The 18,325-nt window shown below is 36.7% G+C and overlaps 1 protein-coding gene and 1 long non-coding RNA gene across 9 annotated transcripts in view; one reads left to right on the forward strand and one right to left on the reverse strand.

Annotated features, from left to right (window-relative positions):
* Positions 1 to 18,325, forward strand: part of LOC106623794 (aminopeptidase N) — a 206,452-nt gene that overhangs the window by 145,128 nt on the left and 42,999 nt on the right. The gene's annotated exons all lie outside the window — the stretch shown is intronic.
* LOC118682484 (uncharacterized) lies at positions 9,880 to 13,541 on the reverse strand. 2 transcript variants are annotated; one of them, XR_004978320.2, is made up of 4 exons: positions 11,243 to 13,541; positions 10,991 to 11,178; positions 10,142 to 10,938; positions 9,880 to 10,088 (listed from the first exon to the last, which is right to left on the reverse strand). It is a non-coding gene; the product is annotated as an uncharacterized lncRNA (long non-coding RNA). The 2 variants fall into 2 exon arrangements; XR_004978318.2 differs by having other exon boundaries at positions 9,880 to 10,938.

Genomic DNA, 18,325 nt, shown 5'->3' on the forward strand with positions numbered 1-18,325 from the left:
ATCATCTTCGTGATTTATTAGTAAGTTTTGTTTATTTGGTAATGGCGTAGTTAATTTTACATTTTCTTTAAATACATTGGCCCGTGAATTAGCATTTTCTTTTTATGTTTCACCATTATGTACTATTATGCTCAACCTCTCATCCTCCTCTTCGGTGCCTAACTTCTCTGCTTTAGATAATATAGGAGGCCTGTTTATGTTTGCTACATGAATGTTTTGAAGGGGATAATTCGTAAATACGGTTCGTCCTTGTGTCGTACACTGTACCTATTTCATTCTTGTACTAAGTGTTGTTTCACCTGGTCTATTGCTTTTTTTAAAATGGTTCGATCTATACTATTTTTTGCATTATTGGGTGTACATTTCATGGTTGAGTAGTATCGGTCATTACAGTTACCTAAACCGATCTGTATCCTCATTTCTGTTGACAGATCGGATCACTATAGCATATATCTGCCATACAAACTGAACGATCGGAATCAAGTACTTGCATGGAAAACTTTTTCATTCGACGAGGTATGTTCACAATATTTGGCATGAATTTTTGCTAGAAAAAGTAAGGCAATCTCCGAAGAAATTGTTCAGATCGGATCACTATAGCATATATCTGCCATACAAACTGAACGATCGGAATCAAGTACTTGCATGGAAAACTTTTTCATTCGACGAGGTATGTTCACAATATTTGGCATGAATTTTTGCTAGAAGAAGTAATGCAATCTCCGAAGAAATTGTTCAGATCGGATCACTATAGCATATATCTGCCATACAAACTGAACGATCGGAATCAAGTACTTGCATGGAAAACGTTTTCATTTGACGAGGTATGTTCACAATATTTGGCATGAGTTTTTGTTAGAAAAAGTAATGCAATCTCCGAAGAAATTGTTCAGATCGGATCACTATAGCATATATCTGCCATACAAACTGAACGATCGGAATCAAGTACTTGCATGGAAAACTTTTTCATTCGACGAGATATGTTCACAATATTTGGCATAAGTTTTTGCTAAAGAAGTAATGCAATCTCCAAAGAAATTTTTCACATCGGATTACTATAGCATATAGCTGCCATATAAACTGAACGATCGGAATCAAGTGCTTGCATGGAAAACTTTTTCATTCGACGAGATATGTTCACAATATTTGGCATAAGATTTTGCTAGAAGAAGTAATGCAATTTCCATAGAAGTTTTTTCCTGTATACTTGTTATTTAGATACTTAATCGGGCAGTGATCAGTTACTATCTTAAATTTTGCTCCGTATATGTATCGTCTAAAATAAGTCACCGCCTAGATGATTGCAAGGAATTCCTTGTCTGTCGTTGCATATTTCTACTTATGATTGTTTAATGTTCTTGAGATGGCCTTGCTGTGAAAGAACAGCTCCAATAGCGAAATCGCTTGCATGAATAGTAATTGTAAATTTCTTGTCATATTCAGGAAATTTTAAAATTGGATGTAATGAGATAAGGGTTTTTAAATTTTCAAAGCTGGCTATATATTTTATTATTGGATAAGCTATTCTTAAATAATCTTTAATAAAGTTTCTATAATAGCCTGTGGTTCCCAAAACCCCTTTTAATTGCCTTTCTGTCGTTGTGATTGGTAATTTTTGTATGCCTAACATTTTTTTCGGGTTGGGTTTAATGCCGTCTTTTGTCAAAACGTGGTCCAAAAATTCGATTTTCCTTTTTAACAAACTACACTTATTTGCCTGAATTTTTAAGTTATTTTCCTGAAGCTTTAAAAAAAAGTTTCCTTGTAAATGTATTCTACTAGTGACGTAGAAAATATTAATATATCATCTAGACAGACTACACAAATTTTAATTTAACTTAGGATGTCGTTCATTACAATCTGAAAAGTGGCTGGAGCATTGTTAAGCCCAAAAGGCATCCTGCCGTATTCATACAGGCTTGCTGTAGAACCAAAAGCTGTTTTCTCTGTATCCTTTTCTGCCAATCGCTTCTGATGGTAACCTTTCGCTAGGTCTATGGTGCTAAAGTACTGTGAATTGCCCAATATATCTAAAATTCCGTCAATATCTGGCAAGGGATATTTATCGTCAACAGTAATTTTACCTACTGTAATTAACCACTAATCGAAGTTTGTTTATACCGCACCTATTTGATTTCTTTGGCGCAATTATTATTGGTGAGCTGTATTTGTTTAGACTTTTTCGAAATTTTAATTGCTTTTCGACTTCTTTAATTTGCATTTCCGCCTCTTCCGCATGTTTGGGTGGCAATCTGTAAATTCGGGAATTAATTTGCCGGTCCGTTGTTGTTTTAATTTCATGAACAACGGTATTCGTGTTTGTCAGATTATCTCCTTCTTTATAAATTACCATTCCGTATTTTTATACCCTGAACGGGTATATTAATTTTGCCACGAAGTTTGTAACACCCAGAAGGAAACGTCGGAGACCATATAAAGTATATATATAAATGATCACCGTGACGAGCTGAGTTGATTTAGCCATGTCCGTCTGTCTGTCCGTCCGTCCGTCTGTCCGTCTGTATATACGCGAACTAGTCCCTCAGTTTTTGAGATATCGATATGAAATTTTGAACACTTCTTTTTCTCCCCAAGAAGCTGCTCATTTGTCGGAACCGCCGATATCGGACCACTATAGCATATAGCTGCCATGTAACTTGAACAATCGGAATCAAGTGTTTGTATAGAAAACTTTTTCATTTGACGAGGTATGTACACGAAATTCAGTACGGGTTATTGCTAGAAAAAGTAATGCAATCTCCGAAGAAATTTTTCACATCGGATCACTATAGCATATATCTGCCATAAAAACTGAACGATCGGAATCAAGTACTTGCATGGAAAACGTTTTCATTTGACGAGGTATGTTCACAATATTTGGCATGAGTTTTTGTTAGAAAAAGTAATGCAATCTCCGAAGAAATTGTTCAGATCGGATCACTATAGCATATATCTGCCATACAAACTGAACGATCGGAATCAAGTACTTGCATGGAAAACTTTTTCATTCGACGAGATATGTTCACAACATTTGGCATAAGTTTTTGCTAAAGAAGTAATGCAATCTCCAAAGAAATTTTTCACATCGGATTACTATAGCATATAGCTGCCATATAAACTGAACGATCGGAATCAAGTGCTTGCATGGAAAACTTTTTCATTCGACGAGATATGTTCACAATATTTGGCATAAGTTTTTGCTAGAAGAAGTAATGCAATTTCCAAAGAAATTTTTCACATCGGATTACTATAGCATATAGCTGCCATATAAACTGAACGATCGGAATCAAGTTCTTGCATGGAAAAATTGTTCACTAGATAAAATATCTTCACGAAATCCGGCATTGATTTCTCTCAATTGCATATAGCTGCCATACAAACTGACAATCTAAATAAAGTTCTTATATGAAAAAAATTGTTTATGACAAGTTATCTTCACGAAATCAAGATATCGCTACAATTTTCGAACGAATTGTTCATATCAGACCACTATATTAAACAGCTATCATAGAAACTGACCGATCAAAATAAATTTTTGTATGGAAGTTTTTAGTATGGATTATTGCTTAAGATGTGACTTCAATCTTCAAACGAATTGTTAAGATCGGACCACTATAGCATACAGCTGTCAGATTTAACCACTTTACAAATAATATTTATAAACAAATCAGATTAATTAATTATTTATACTGTCCAATTTGAGCGTTCAATAAAAATTATCTTATATCTGCCAAAAACTGTTTTGCTTGTGCCAAAAGTAAGGTGTGACATGTAGCTAATTGGGACAATAAGTTGAAAAATGTGTTAAGAATAGATACATAAGAGTAAGGAGCAAAAATATTATTTAATTAACCATAAAATAAACGAATCCGTAATTATTGAAGATATATTATTATTTATTAATAATAATAGAGAACTACCTTTGTAAAGATAATTATTCAGTTTTAAAACCCTAATTAACTGATGGGTAGGTACAAACCAAATCTAGCTAGAATAATAGGTAGGAAATAAATAGTTCGAAACGTAGGTAGAAAACATAACCTGGGTAAAAAAAACCTCGATAATGCCCCTTTTGTAGTTAACGCCTTAATATTTCAACTAAAATTACTTGATCAAATTTGGCATGGATTATGGGCCACGGTATCAACAAAATATCCTAAGAAATCCTAAGAAAAAAGTAGAAAATTATGTTAAGAATATATACATAAGAGTAAGGAGCAAAAATATTATTTAATTACCCATAAAATAAATAAATCCCTAATTATTCAAGATATATTATTATTTATTAATAATAATAGAGAACTATCTAAAGATAATTATTCAGTTTTAAAACCCTAATTAACTGATGGGTAGGTACAAAACAAAACCTAGGTAGAAGAGTAGGTAGGAAGTAAACATAGTTTGCAAGTTAGGTAGAAAGTATAACCTAGGTAAAAAAGAACCTCCACAATGCACTTTCTGTAATTAACACATTAGTATTCCTACGAAAGTTGCAACATTCAATAAATAGGACCCAACGCATCGGATCACTTCAGTTTACGCGAGCAGCTTAAACTTTCAACAACGCATATAAGTTTCAAAATCAACGAAAAAATCCTTTTTTAAATAATACGCATTCTTTTAATTATATTATTATTACTTAATTTATTAATATTTTAGTATATTTTTTATTTGTATAATATTTTTTAATAATTTTTGAAAATGCCAAGAGTATCTAGGCAATCGCAGGAACAAAGACGTCGCAATGCTCTGAATCGAAGCCGACGACAATATAGTCAAAATTTGGAAAATAATAGACAAAAGAACGCTGACTATATTGCAGAATTACGCAGCTCAAATTTGGAGTACCGCAATGAGGAGAGAACTCGTGATAGTTCTGCACGTTCCACAGACGACAGAACCTACTTCAGAGAGCAACAGAGCAGCAGCGTAAAACAGTAGGTCATTCAAATAGACGTTTGAATCCCGAATATGGAGCAGCGGAGCAGGAGTGCGACATAATAGGACATTCGATCAGGCGCTTGGATCCGTAATATAGAACTGAAGAGCAGCAGCGTAATACAGAAGGTCATTCAAATAGACGTTTGAATCCCGAATATAGAGCAGCGGAGCAGGAGCGCGACACAATAGGACATTCTATCAGGCGCTTGGATCTGAAATATAGAACTGAAGAGCAGCAGCGTACCTACTGTATGGTCATTCAAATAGACGTTTGAATCCAGAATATAGAGTAGCGGAGCAGGAACGCAACACCGCGGAACATTTAAATAGGAGAACCAATCCGGAATATAGAGCAGCGGAGCAGGAGCGCAACACAATGGGTCATTCAAACAGGCGCTTAGATCCGGAGTATAGAGTAGCGGAGCAGGAGCGCGACACAATGGAACGTTCTGTACGGCGCCAGAATGCAATAATAAGAGAAGAAGAGAGGCAACGAGATGCAGCATTGAGGAGAAGTCGTCGAGAAGATCCAATAAGAAGACGTCGTGAGCAAATTTTAAATTCTTCTCAAAGAAGAGTGATCCGCCAGCAAACCAGGCAACAACTAGCAAACGAGCAGGAATCAACGTTGGAAAGAGTACAATTGCATAGATCGGATCGGCAAATCGTCAGTTAGAAAGCGAGAGGCAAACCAGGAGGAATATAAGAAGACGTCGTGAACTTTCTCCTGACGCACAGCTAGAAGAACAAGAACGTCAACGTCGAGCTGCCAATATCTTTGATGTGTACGCATTGTTGATAAAGAAAGGACCCACTGAAATATGCGTCTGCTGCGGTGGCACTTGGTTCCCTCATCAAGTGAAAAAACTAGAAAAATGTCAGACTTCAACAAAATTTGCGCGCTCAGAAGATGCTAGAAAAGTGATCTGTCATCAAAATTTCCGTCTTCGAACCAAAAGTACAACTTTTGCAACACATGCTATCGTATTGTTAGGAAGGGCAAGATACCAAATATCTGCCTATCGGAAGGATTGGAGTTTCCTGATATTCCGGAATACCTTCAGGATTTAACGTGTCTAGAAGAAAGACTGATATCACCGAGGATCCCATTTATGCGCATCATCTCCTTAGGATATGAACGACAATGTGCTATTCGTGGAGCAGTGGTGAATATCCCCATTTCAGTTGTAGAGACAGTCACCATGCTTCCACGAAGATTTGATAACAGCCATATTATTCAAGTGCACATGAAACGTCGATTGGAATATGAACAAAATTTTATGACAGAGACAGTGCGACCAGCAAAAATATTGGAGGCACTAAACTATCTGCTGGGTACAGAGCTCTACGTCAAGCATAATATCCAAATGTCAATTGATTGGCTGGCAAATGCTGGAAACGAGGAAACTGTGCCATTTATTGCGGATCCTGCAGATGGGGCAGAAGTAAGAGACCTTCTTAATTCCCGTCAGGAAAATGTACCGCTTGAAATGGAAGAGGATTTAAATCCAGGTGGTCAGGAGACTTTAATGGACAATGAACCCGTTGAAAATCGATCCATTGAACGGGTTGCAATGGCACCAGGACAAGGTAGATGCCCAAGGGACGTTACAACCGACGACGATGCTCAGGAATTGTCGTATCCAACGATATACTGCGGAAAAAAAGGACAACTACAACAACTTATAGTAAAATTGCACGTTCTGAAATTCGACGCTATGATCGGCGTTGTGTGCGCGTGGACGTGCTACTGTATATTTATAAGTTCTACGAGTTGGAGCGCATTAAAAATGCAATTTCCATTTGCCTGCGTAAAAAGTCTGGATCGAGGAATATAACTGCTGCAAATGTGAGGTATGAAAATTTTGTCAGCAACCTTATCCAGTATGATGAAGGCTGTCATGTACTCAAAGGACTTCGATCCTCACCTGCACATTGGGAGGCAGAAAAGAAGAAAGTTTTAGCCATGATCCGCCAGTTTGGTTTGCCAACATTTTTTATCACAATGTCTGCTGCAGAAACAAAATGGCCTGAGTTGTTAGTCATATTGAAGAAACTGGTGGATAAAGTAGACATTTCGGAAGAGGAAGCTACTGCTCTATCAAGCTCTGAAAAGGCGAGACTGATAAGAAAAGATCCAGTTACATGTTCCAGGTATTTCGACAATCGATTCCGCCAAATGCTAAAATTATTACAAAACGGACTATTTGGAGAGAATTTAGTTACTACTACAGAATTGAACTCCAGCAGAGGGGATCACCACATTGTCATGGCATGTACTGGCTAAGTAACGCACCACAATTGGAAAGTGATGGAATCACCAATACAAATAATGTTGAAACATTCATCGATCGACACATCACAACCGATGGGGATGATTTGGACTTACTGGAATTCATTCAGTATCAAAAACACAGACATGGTCGAGCTTGCCTAAGAGACCTACATGGAAAACAAGTGTGCCGATTCAACATGCCATATCCGCCGATGCCACGGACAGAAATACTTTTCCCTCTGGAGAATGAGGAAGGTATTGAGCAACACAAAGCTCAATTCCAAAAAATACAGGAACTATTAACTCTAACGGATCTCCCAGAGGAAGAAATAATACGGTTGAACTGCTTCGAAAATTTTTTAGCGGATGAGCGAATTAACACTGACTATAAAGGATACAAGCTTCCTCTTCGCTCATCTGTAAAAAAACCACACATTTTCCTAAAGAGAAAATTTTCAGACAGGCTTCTAAATGCCTATAATAAAAATATCCTTAAATTGCATAGAGCAAATATGGATATTCAATTCATTCTGGACGCATACGCTTGCTGCAGCTATATCATTAATTATATAAATAAATCCAATAGAGGAGTATCAACATTATTGAGACAAGCCATGGAGGAAATAAATGCAGGGAATTTCTCCATTAAAAGAAAACTGCAGCACATCGGAAACAAATTTGTAAATGGATCGGAAATATCGGCTCAAGAAGCAGCTTATAATATTTTGGGACTGCATCTATCAGAAGCCAGTAATGGGGAAATATTTATAAATACATCACATCCAAACAACCGAGTAAGGATGATAAAGCCCCGACTTGAATTGAATGATTTACAGGAGGACTCTACGGACATATATGTGCCGAGTGTGCTGGAGCACTACTCTCAAAGGCCCGATCAATTGGAAGAACTATGCTTAGCAGATTTTGCAGCATGGTTCAGATTTTGCAAAACAAGCAGAAATGTTTCTGATAATAACGAAGAATACAACGCAGTAGAGAACGAGGATGACACGACAGCTGCACTTCCATTGGCATTAAAGGATGGATCAGGATTTCTAAGGAAAAGCAAGCAAGCCCTTATTCTGCGTTGGAAACGTTTTAGCGTTGAAAGTTCAAGAGCCGATTTCTTCAGAGAAACCGCCATGATGTTTCACCCATGGAGAAATGAGGAAACAGACTTATTAAATAATGACGTCGAGAGTATTTGCAATTCACACAAGGAGCAAATTGAGCTGAATAAGCTCAAATATGACAAATTTTCATCGAACGAACTACAACGGATTTTGGAAAACCTTCATGTCACAGCGGAAGAAACAGCTGATGATCGAGCTGCCTCACAACTTTTAGATCCCGAATTTAGAGCTCTAGCCGTTCCAGAGCAAACAGAAGACATTTATGTTTTTCAAGAGCACAACAATACAAAGGAAGAGGAAGAGGCGGTTCGATTAATTAAACTCCCACCTCTAATATTAGAAGACCATTTACTGGCAATGGTCACTTAACAGCAAACAGAGGGAATACTTTGCTCATGTAATGCACAATGTAAGTAAAAGGGAAATCTTCTTCGAATATGTCGGAGGCGGTGCTGGAGTGGACAAGAGTCGGCTTATAACAACTATATATCAATCGTTGACATTGCGAGCTAATAGTGTACCAGGAACCAACCCCGAAACAGCCAAGGTGTTACTCTGCGCACCCACTGGCAAAGCAGCATTTGGAACTGTAGGCCTAACCCTTCATTCGGTTTTTTCACTCCCCGTCAACCAGTCTTCCGGCGATCTTCGGCCACTAAATAGTGACACATTAAACACAATTCATGCCAATCTCATAGATATTAGGATTAATTTCGGTACTTTGAGCTCACTGAAATAATGCGCCAGCATGAAGATCAAGCATTTGCCATCGCTTTAAATAACATGTCAGAGGGAAATATGACACACGCTGACATCCAATTAATCAAAAGCAGGGAAAAGACCTCTAATGAGATACCGAACGAAGCCATCCATATATGTAGGATGTAGCAGAGCCACAAGTGCCAATGGATTGTATATAATCGGGACTTTTCTCCCCCGAACCCATTTGGACCGCAGGATCCAATTAAAACTCAACTTAATAGGTTGAAGACAGATGGAGCATTAACGACATGCTACAGATTTTTGACTGAAAAATCGGAACAACGTCTAGATATTTATTATCAAAATGTAAGGAGCCTAAACAAGCATATTGAAGATATCAGATCAGACAAGCTGATTTGTTCTGCTGATATTCTATGCTTTGCCGAGACATGGGCCTTAACTCATTTGCAACAGTTAGGATTTCAATCTTCATTGGCTAAGGTCGCCACAACAAAACAGGAAACAGCAATAGATTGGGTATGGACAAACATGGATTCTGCATGACCTCATGTATCACATATGAAACACCATATAGTGACCATGACGGAATAATTTTAAGCTTTAGAAAATAGATATATTATATATATAGATATATGTTAGAATCAATATTATTAAATTTAAGTTTGTATGATAATATAAAGTGTAAGTCATAGATGTAATTATTGTAATTTATATATCATATAAAAAAGTATTATAGAATAATAAATATTATTATATGTTATATATTTTCTAATTTCTATAAATGTTATAATTTGTTTTGTTTTCCATTAATTTAATGTGAATTATCAATCAGCTTAAAAAATTAAAATTTATGTAAATGTCTAAAAGATCTATTTACCTCAATAACTAACCTTAATTCGAATAGAAGATTGTTTATAGCAAAGAACCTGGCTAGAAAGAACTGGCAAAATGCTTTCCGTTGGATGCAAACCGTTGGCAAGTCACGTTTTCAAATGTAGTCATAGATATAGTGGTTACTAAAAGAAATGCACCTCTGAAGGGTATTATAGCTTGTTTTTTAATAGCTTACTTAATTTTGTCCGTTCTTCTGGGTTTAAATGGTCGAGCTAAATGTTACTAATTTCACTTTCTTCCAATATAAATACAATAAACTTGCTCCTGCAGTTTTCTGGTCCGGCTGTACCGCACATTCCAGCAAGCTCAAAATATGCTAAGCCTGCTGTTGTGGTGGTGGTGCATGCCGTTATGCATATGGTCTGGTGTACTTGCGCCTTGTACTGGTTGAACATCCATTACCATAGATTGCTAACCTCACAGGAAATGGGTGTTTATAAGAATCTCTAGCTACTCAATATTGGTGTGTCCTTTGGACAGTATATTGCTCAGCCTGGAATATTCTTTTGATGTGCATTAGGTCTGTCTAACTTCCAGACTGCTTCTTTGTATTGATTCATGATATCTTTATAGGGTTGCCAAAGTTTGGTCCTATAACTTTCATTAAAGGTTGACGGCATGGATTGATTGAAAGAGGTAGATAAAATTTTCTCGATATTCTCCACCTCTGTATCTAGCTCTTGAGTATTTCTGGTTTTATTATTATTCCTGCTTATTTCTTAGCCTTTAGTAGCTGTCGCAGTAAATTTATCCCATACTGTTCTTTTAAGGTTTCGATATTTGAGAGGAGTACTGCTTTGCTCGCGAATGTTGAAAAGTATCCAGGAGTGATCCGACATATATAGCTCCTTGGAGACCCTTTAGTCATCTACGGTAAGGCGATCTGTCTTTGTAGATAGCGTGAGAGCCAGCAATTCCTCCCATCCCTAAAGCCTTTCCGAACTTGGCAATATGAAGGTTGGCTTATCGCCTCTATTACATATGATTAAATTGCGATTTAGGATGTAATGTATGAGTGACTCACCTCTGATGTTTGTTCTGGAGCTTCTTCATAGAGTGTGTCTTGCGTTTGCGTCACAACCTATTAGGATGTCTTCTTCTTTGTTGCCATCTGTTAATTCCTTGAGTGATTCTGGTGGCACGTCTCTATCGTGTGCCACAAAGAAATTACTTTTCTTTTGTTCCACCCTTACCTTTGCGGTATCTGCTGTTCTATAATTTCAGCAAAGAAATTCATTTATATCTTTATTGTTGAGAATGCTTACCCTTTGTATACCTTCATTTCGTTTGTGGAAAATGTTGTAGTTGGTGCTGTTGAGCTCTTCGACTGTGTCATCTCTGACCCAGGGCTCCTGTATTAGGCTAATGTCGATGCCCCTCTCATTTGTAAGTATTGTCAGACTACTTGTAGCACTTTTTGAGTGCTGCAAATTTATCTGGTCGCATATTAATTGTTTATTAATAGTCGTCTATTCCTGTTACAGACTTGTTCTGCAGCGTAATGTACCTCAGGAGTTTTTCGCCTGACTCCTCTAGAAGAGACATCCGAATGCGAACACGAGGTCTCTTTGGGATATCCTTAGCAGGTAGGAGCCTCAGTTTGAGGCCTTCAAAGAAGCTAATTTTGTCAATAATGTAGCTTAATACTAGGCTCGACAATCTGACGTCTATCGCCACCCATCTCTCCTGAATGGTGTTAGATCAGGAGTTTTCGTCTGTTACCGACACTTGCAGGCAGTCTGTGGCCACATCAAGAAAGTGTTCAGGTGTTTTTGTACTTGTTTAAATGGGTGCCCAATTCAGTGGGAAACACCCACCACTGAATTTAAATTGCTGATAATGCACTTACATTCGCGTTAAATATTATACATATGTATATACATATGTAAGTGAAAATGGGGTTGATTTGAAATACGAAATAAAAGGAGACTTTTATTTTATAACAAGATATTGTTACAATTAAAATTATTATAGAAAAACGGGTCCGATGGTGAGCGAAGCGATGTGTCCATTCAATTCCGCTAAGGTCCGGATTCGGCTGACCAAGAAAAGTAAACGCGTGCGGAGCAGTGTCGATCAGAGCTAACTCGGCTGGTGGTCGAAACGAATGAAAAGAGCTGCGCGCAGGATCGTTATTTTTTCGAATGAGGAGTATCTGCTGCGGAGATCATCCTTTTTGTTTGCTGAGGTGGCGTACAGGCGCGATGCTCTGGTGTGTTGTGTTATCCCGCGTGGGGATGTATGAGTGTGGTGTATTGTAGTTGGTTATACTAGGGTGTGTCATTATTTTCCGGGTGAAGCGGTGTACTTGGCGGGATGAGTTTATACTCATTTAAACAGTACTGTTTGTTTCAAATCCCTGCTACTTGAGTTTTTGGGCAGAGTTTCCAACATTTCGTTATGGGAGCGATTCCTTTTCTTCGTGTTTTTTTTGGCGGTCACCGCGGAATGTTCCGATTGCTTCCTTTTCAGGAAACTCTTATACTTCTCCACAACCTGTGTCTGGTGCTTAATCTCCTCTTCGTCAACTGAGGGGCCAGCAGCCTGATCCTTGGCTATCTTTCCGAGTACGAAGACTGTCTTCTGCTACCGGCTCTTCCTCTGCTGATTTTGAGATTTCTTTCACTTTTACGTTGTACCTCCCCTTTGGCAGCCAGTGTGGTCTGGTTGGTACTCTTAGCTGCTTTGGAGGTTGACGGTTAGTTCCATACCTATGTTAGGCTTAAGGTACTTTGATTGGAATCCCCTGTTTTTGTTGCTGTTACTACTGGCGTAATTTGGCTCCTACGCCCGGTAGAGCTTTTTATCGTCTCCTGGTTGGAAGAAATAATGTTTGCCATTATCCTTGCTGTCGTTCTGGTGGTCGTCAAGGTGTCAGTTGTTATTGTTGTTATTTTGTTGTTGTTTGTGTTCATATTTAGTCCCACGAATCATCCGGAAAAGGTTGGTCACACATCCGAAGAGCCGATATCCGGCATAGGAAGGGGTTCGCGATCAGCTACCCAATTACCGTCCGCTGATCATTCACTAATGCACTCTACTAGCTACACCGTGCCGTCCAATCTAAAGCTAGTATAAGAGTAGTATACTAGTAGAAGATCGTGTGTAACCCAACATTTTATACTCTCGCGATTTGCAAATCTCAAAGTCGGAAAAATACTCTCAGAAGTTTCAAATTAAAAAACGTTGACGAAGAACTCAGCAAGAACAAGCAATATCCTAAGAAACTGAGTGGGTTCCAATCAAATTTAGTATCTTATCAATTTCTATATATCATCAGACGTAAACTTCAATTCATAATTACATTTGCAAATGGTTTCAAACCCGATGGAAAGTCAAATACAGGATCATCGGGACAGATTTCATTAATTTTTGACACTACTTAAGTACGCTAGAGCGTATATTTCCAAGCAATTTTATAAAGATAACTCACACACTGACCGATATACTCGACATAACGTCTGCTATATAGATTAACTAATACAATCTAATATATAAAATTCTCGTATCACGGTGCTTTTTGCCAAACTTCTCCGAAACGGTTGAAAGGTTGAAGTATTTCATGAAATTTGGTGTGTTTATCGGCCAACATCTATTTTTTATACCCCTAAATGTTTAAGTTGGTCCATCACAAATGTTATTATTTTTAAATTTTTAGGACAAAATTTTTCGTTTAATTTTTATATGATTCAGCATTGAAATATATATACTAGATCTATTTTCTTTATTTTCACCCTTATACGATCAACATAAGAACTTTAATCGCAATTCTTATATTATTCCGATCCATCAACAGATCCACAAGCTGGCAATCGAATATAATAATTGTGATATACTATAAATTTCATGTATTTCATCAGCTATCCCCGCCATTACGGAGTAGGCAAACATGAAAACGAAGCCGGCTTCCTATTTATCAGTTTCTTAACAGTTTTTGCCATTTTTTATTTTATTGGTCTTATTTGTGTCTCGATCGTAGTAGGCGCTTCTGTACATATCATTTTAGTCTATCAGTGCAACTCTCAAGTACCATATTCACATTTGCTTAGTAAAACATTCAATATGTTATGTAATGTTGAGTTCTTCAGTTCGATAAAGAGCATCAAAATATTTGCAAGTATGTGAATGAAGGAAGTGAATTTTGAATTGACAATACTGATGTATATGCTCCTCCAATAAATGAAAATTATTAAGTTATGAATTACCAAACTGACCGGTTTATCAGCTCCCATGGAGTTGCCTGGCGTATCTTCGGTTTCCAAATCCATAAACAGGATCCAGCAGATATCCATTTAGTTGAGCATCTCAAAAACATGAACGAGATCGTGCTAAAATAATTTGGTCGGGTACAAGTATAGGTATATAATACATTTAATCTAAGGCAGACTGAGTCCTTTTATCTGTGACAATTTTTGGTTTATGTCACCTGAGCATTGCCTTTCCAAAATATACGTAAAGAAATGCACAACAGTATCCAACGTGTGAAGATACTAGAATTGCTAGAAGATGATAATCATTGAGACAGTATGCTTCCTGAAGCTACTTTAAACTGCATAGGAACCCAAATTCGTCTACTATTTGTTTCGATTGACTGATGATATATTAAAACTTTCTCAAAACAACTTTTAGTTATTGGCAATAGAAAATTTCCTGTACATGAAAATCCTGGATGCATAAAATTACCGACCGATTTCTGCACAATCGTCGACTCACAAAATACTCTCATCGACACAAGTGTATCTCAGTGTGCATACAAAATAGAAAAATCTTGAATAGCTGGCAGAAAGGGCAAGTTCGATCGCTAGATTGTTAAATTATATTCTCAATTTAATGGCTATACATTTGTCTTTATTTCTAATTCCAACAACTTAACACTTATTACTCGTTATTCGAGCTTCTCTACTTATTACTCGTTATTCGCTGTCTAGTTGCTTCTGGCAATTTATTGTAGGTTTGATTTTGTTCCATCATTTGTGTTCGTCCCACTATAATTGTTACTTTCGATTGCCATCTTGTGGATCTGTCGATGGAACGGAATAATATTAAATAAAAAGTGCGATTAAAATTCTGGTCTTGAGCATATAAGGATGAAAAGGTAGAATTTTATGTATTTTTCAATGCTGCATCACGTAAAAATAAAACAAAAAACATGTTCCAAAAAATAAAAAACATTTGAGGTGGGACATTCTAAACATAAAATAAAAAATTAATATTGGCCGTTTCTCTGACGTACCCGATAAGCACACTTATTTCATCAAAATCGGACGAGCCGTTCCAAAAAAGTTTGGCAACAAACACCGTAAGTAGCATATCCAATATTATGTGGTCACCTAATTTTGCTAAGACAGCTAATATAGTGACCGATAATATACGGTATATATTCAACCGGAAGTTTGAAATTCGTATATTAATTATATGGGGGCTAATGTAAGTATTGACCCGAGAAAGAGACGCTCTCTAAATTTCTTTAAGATATCTCACATACCGTTATATACGGAATAAAGTCATCCCGAAGTTCGAAAATCTTTATATAAGGAAAATTTTAATGTAAAAATTGACCCGGTTTTACCTTGTTTTAAGTCAAGAGCTTACTACTATCAGGGTCATTTCATGTCCAATCGTCAAATAGTTGTACGCGACCCCCACCGAATCGAATGAATTTTGATGGAAAGTATTGTCTTATCATAAAACCAAGTTCTGGCAAAGGAAAAGATTTTGAACAAATTTTCCTGAGTGCTATACGAAACTGAAAATTTCACTGTTTTCCCGATTTTATGAGTTTTTTTTAATATGTCAGAAACTACTGAATATTAAACAAAGAACGCTGGTGAGTTTACAGAGGGCACATTTTAAAAAAACCAAATTATAAAATTTTCAATTTTGGAAAATCGTAAAAGCTAACCATCACGGAAAAATTTTGGCCTCAAAATTTTTTATATTATACCTCTAACATATCTACAAAAATTCTGAAATTTTCAGAGGTGTGCTCTTTTTCGTTTCCCAGATATGAATTTTTGAGGCAACGATAGCCTGCATTAAAGAAACAATATAATATCAACAAACAAAATGGAAAATAAAGAGCAGCCTAAGTTATCAATACTAAGCTGCTAAATAACAAAGCAGATATGACCCAATTATGATAACACTAGAAACAAGGACTTGATATGTTGGTCAGATGTGGGTTTGGAGAGCATGCGCTAAAAATTGTTTTGTCTTATAACAATATTTTCCGCAGTTGCAAGCTAGGAGGGAATACGGGTATCTAAATTTTTACGATTTATGATTACTTTTAGGTATTACAGATAACTGTTAGGTGAACAAAGCTATTATACTCTGTAGCAACATGTTGCGAGAGAATAAAAAGTAATTCAGCTTCAGATTTAATGTTTGAGCTACTACATTCTCTGGTTCAGCTCTTTCACTCGCAGTAGCTATTGCGGTGGACGACCTTACATCATATATGCATATGCCTCGAGGTAAAAATTGGGCAATGGACGTTCACACTACAGTTTAAAATGGAGTATATGAAGCTGGGGAAATCGGACTACAATCACTATTTACCATGTAACACAATTCTAATATCTACAATATTCTTTCACTTTGTAATATTTCAAGTAAGAAAGAACACAGTTTGCAAATCTCAAAGGTGGAAAAATATTTGTTGGCAAAATTTTGAATGAAAAAAATTTGCTTATGCATTCAATATTATCAAATTAACGTACACTATATTCATATAGGTACATATGTATATTCACTCAGTTTTAGTACAAAATTTTGCTTCACGTCCGAAATATGTATATACGAGTATATAAAAATCAACTTAACCGTGAAATGCTGTGGGAAGGTACATAGCCGTTATTTCTACTACTGGGGCGCAAAATGTTAATCGAGATATTCTCGTTTCATTTTATTGAGACATACTTGTACATATACCATACAGGATATAGGTAAACCAAAGTTACAACATTGAAATTAATACGAAAAAGACAACCAGCATGACGGAAATCATTATATTATATTAGGGTATGGGGCCCACATCAAAGTCTTCATTAACATCATAGTAATATTTGCTATTTCATTAACTTTTACTATATATAGGTCACCACACCCCATTATGGCAAATAAAGCACGTCCCCCTAATTAAAATATCATGATCTTAAATTTTTTTTATTGCATTTAGCAATGTTTACAATTTCATCGTGGAAAGATATACGCAAGAACAGCGCTTACAAATTTTTCAATTTTATTATCAAAATAATCGTTCTTCAATTGCAACCTTTTGTGCGCTTTTGCCATTTTATGGTAGTAATGGTTGTGGGGATTGGTGCGGTAAATAAACAAAATTGTCGATTCATCCGGCAATACATTCACCTAAATTGACAGTTTGGTGTGGTTTTTGGTCTGGTGGAATCATGGGTCCTTAATTATCGGTATAGATCGATGATAACCAATTTTTTATGGCCGCAATGGGAAAGAGTGGACCTTGACAACATCTGGTTTCAACAAGACGGGGCTACGTCCCACACAGCACGTGTAATAACCGAATTATGCTGAGAAAAGTTTGGAGATTCGATAATTTCAAGAAATTGTGACATTGAATGGCCTCCAATAAGTTGTGATTTAGCACCATTAGACTACTCCTGTGGGGTTATTTGAAGTCATTGGTCTTTAGCAATAAACTAGACTCTCTTCAAACTTTGGAAATCAATATTGAGCGTGCTATTTGTGACATACGACTTGATTTAGGGGAGAAAGTACTCGAAAATGGATTCATCGAATTCGTTCCTGCAAATGAAGTCGTGAAGGCAATTTGAATGATGTTATATACGTAACTTAATTGTATAGATTTTACTTCACATTATATAAAATCATATGTTTTTAGGCTAGTAAAAGTTCAATTTTACCCATCTGAAGTGTGCCAAGGAATGCATTTGCTAAGTTGCATTAAGATATCTCAAGTTTTACTCATTTTATCGCTTGTGCAGACAGACGGATCAAAAAAAGAAATCCTTCTAGTTTTCCTTTGTAATTTTTGGTATCACCACATATATTAGGTCAAGTAAAAAGTTCGTTCGGTTTTTATATAAGAGATGGAGTTCTTGTCCATAGTACTAGTGTTACGTGCCGCATCATGTCATGCTATACGGCGCTGAAAACGTGTTTATTCGCGCTAAAATTACTTTACAATTTTTCTTCGATCAAGGCGAAAAAGCTGCCAAAGCAGCTGAAAAAATTAATTTAGTTTATGGGCCCGATACTGTAAACGAACGTGTAACACAAAAGTTATTTGCTAGGTTCCATTCCGGTAATTTCGATGTCAAAAATGCACCACGCGTCGGGAGGTCTGTCGTCGAAAATT

This window comes from Bactrocera oleae, chromosome 2, assembly GCF_042242935.1.
Source record: "Bactrocera oleae isolate idBacOlea1 chromosome 2, idBacOlea1, whole genome shotgun sequence".
Lineage (NCBI taxonomy): Eukaryota > Metazoa > Arthropoda > Insecta > Diptera > Tephritidae > Bactrocera > Bactrocera oleae.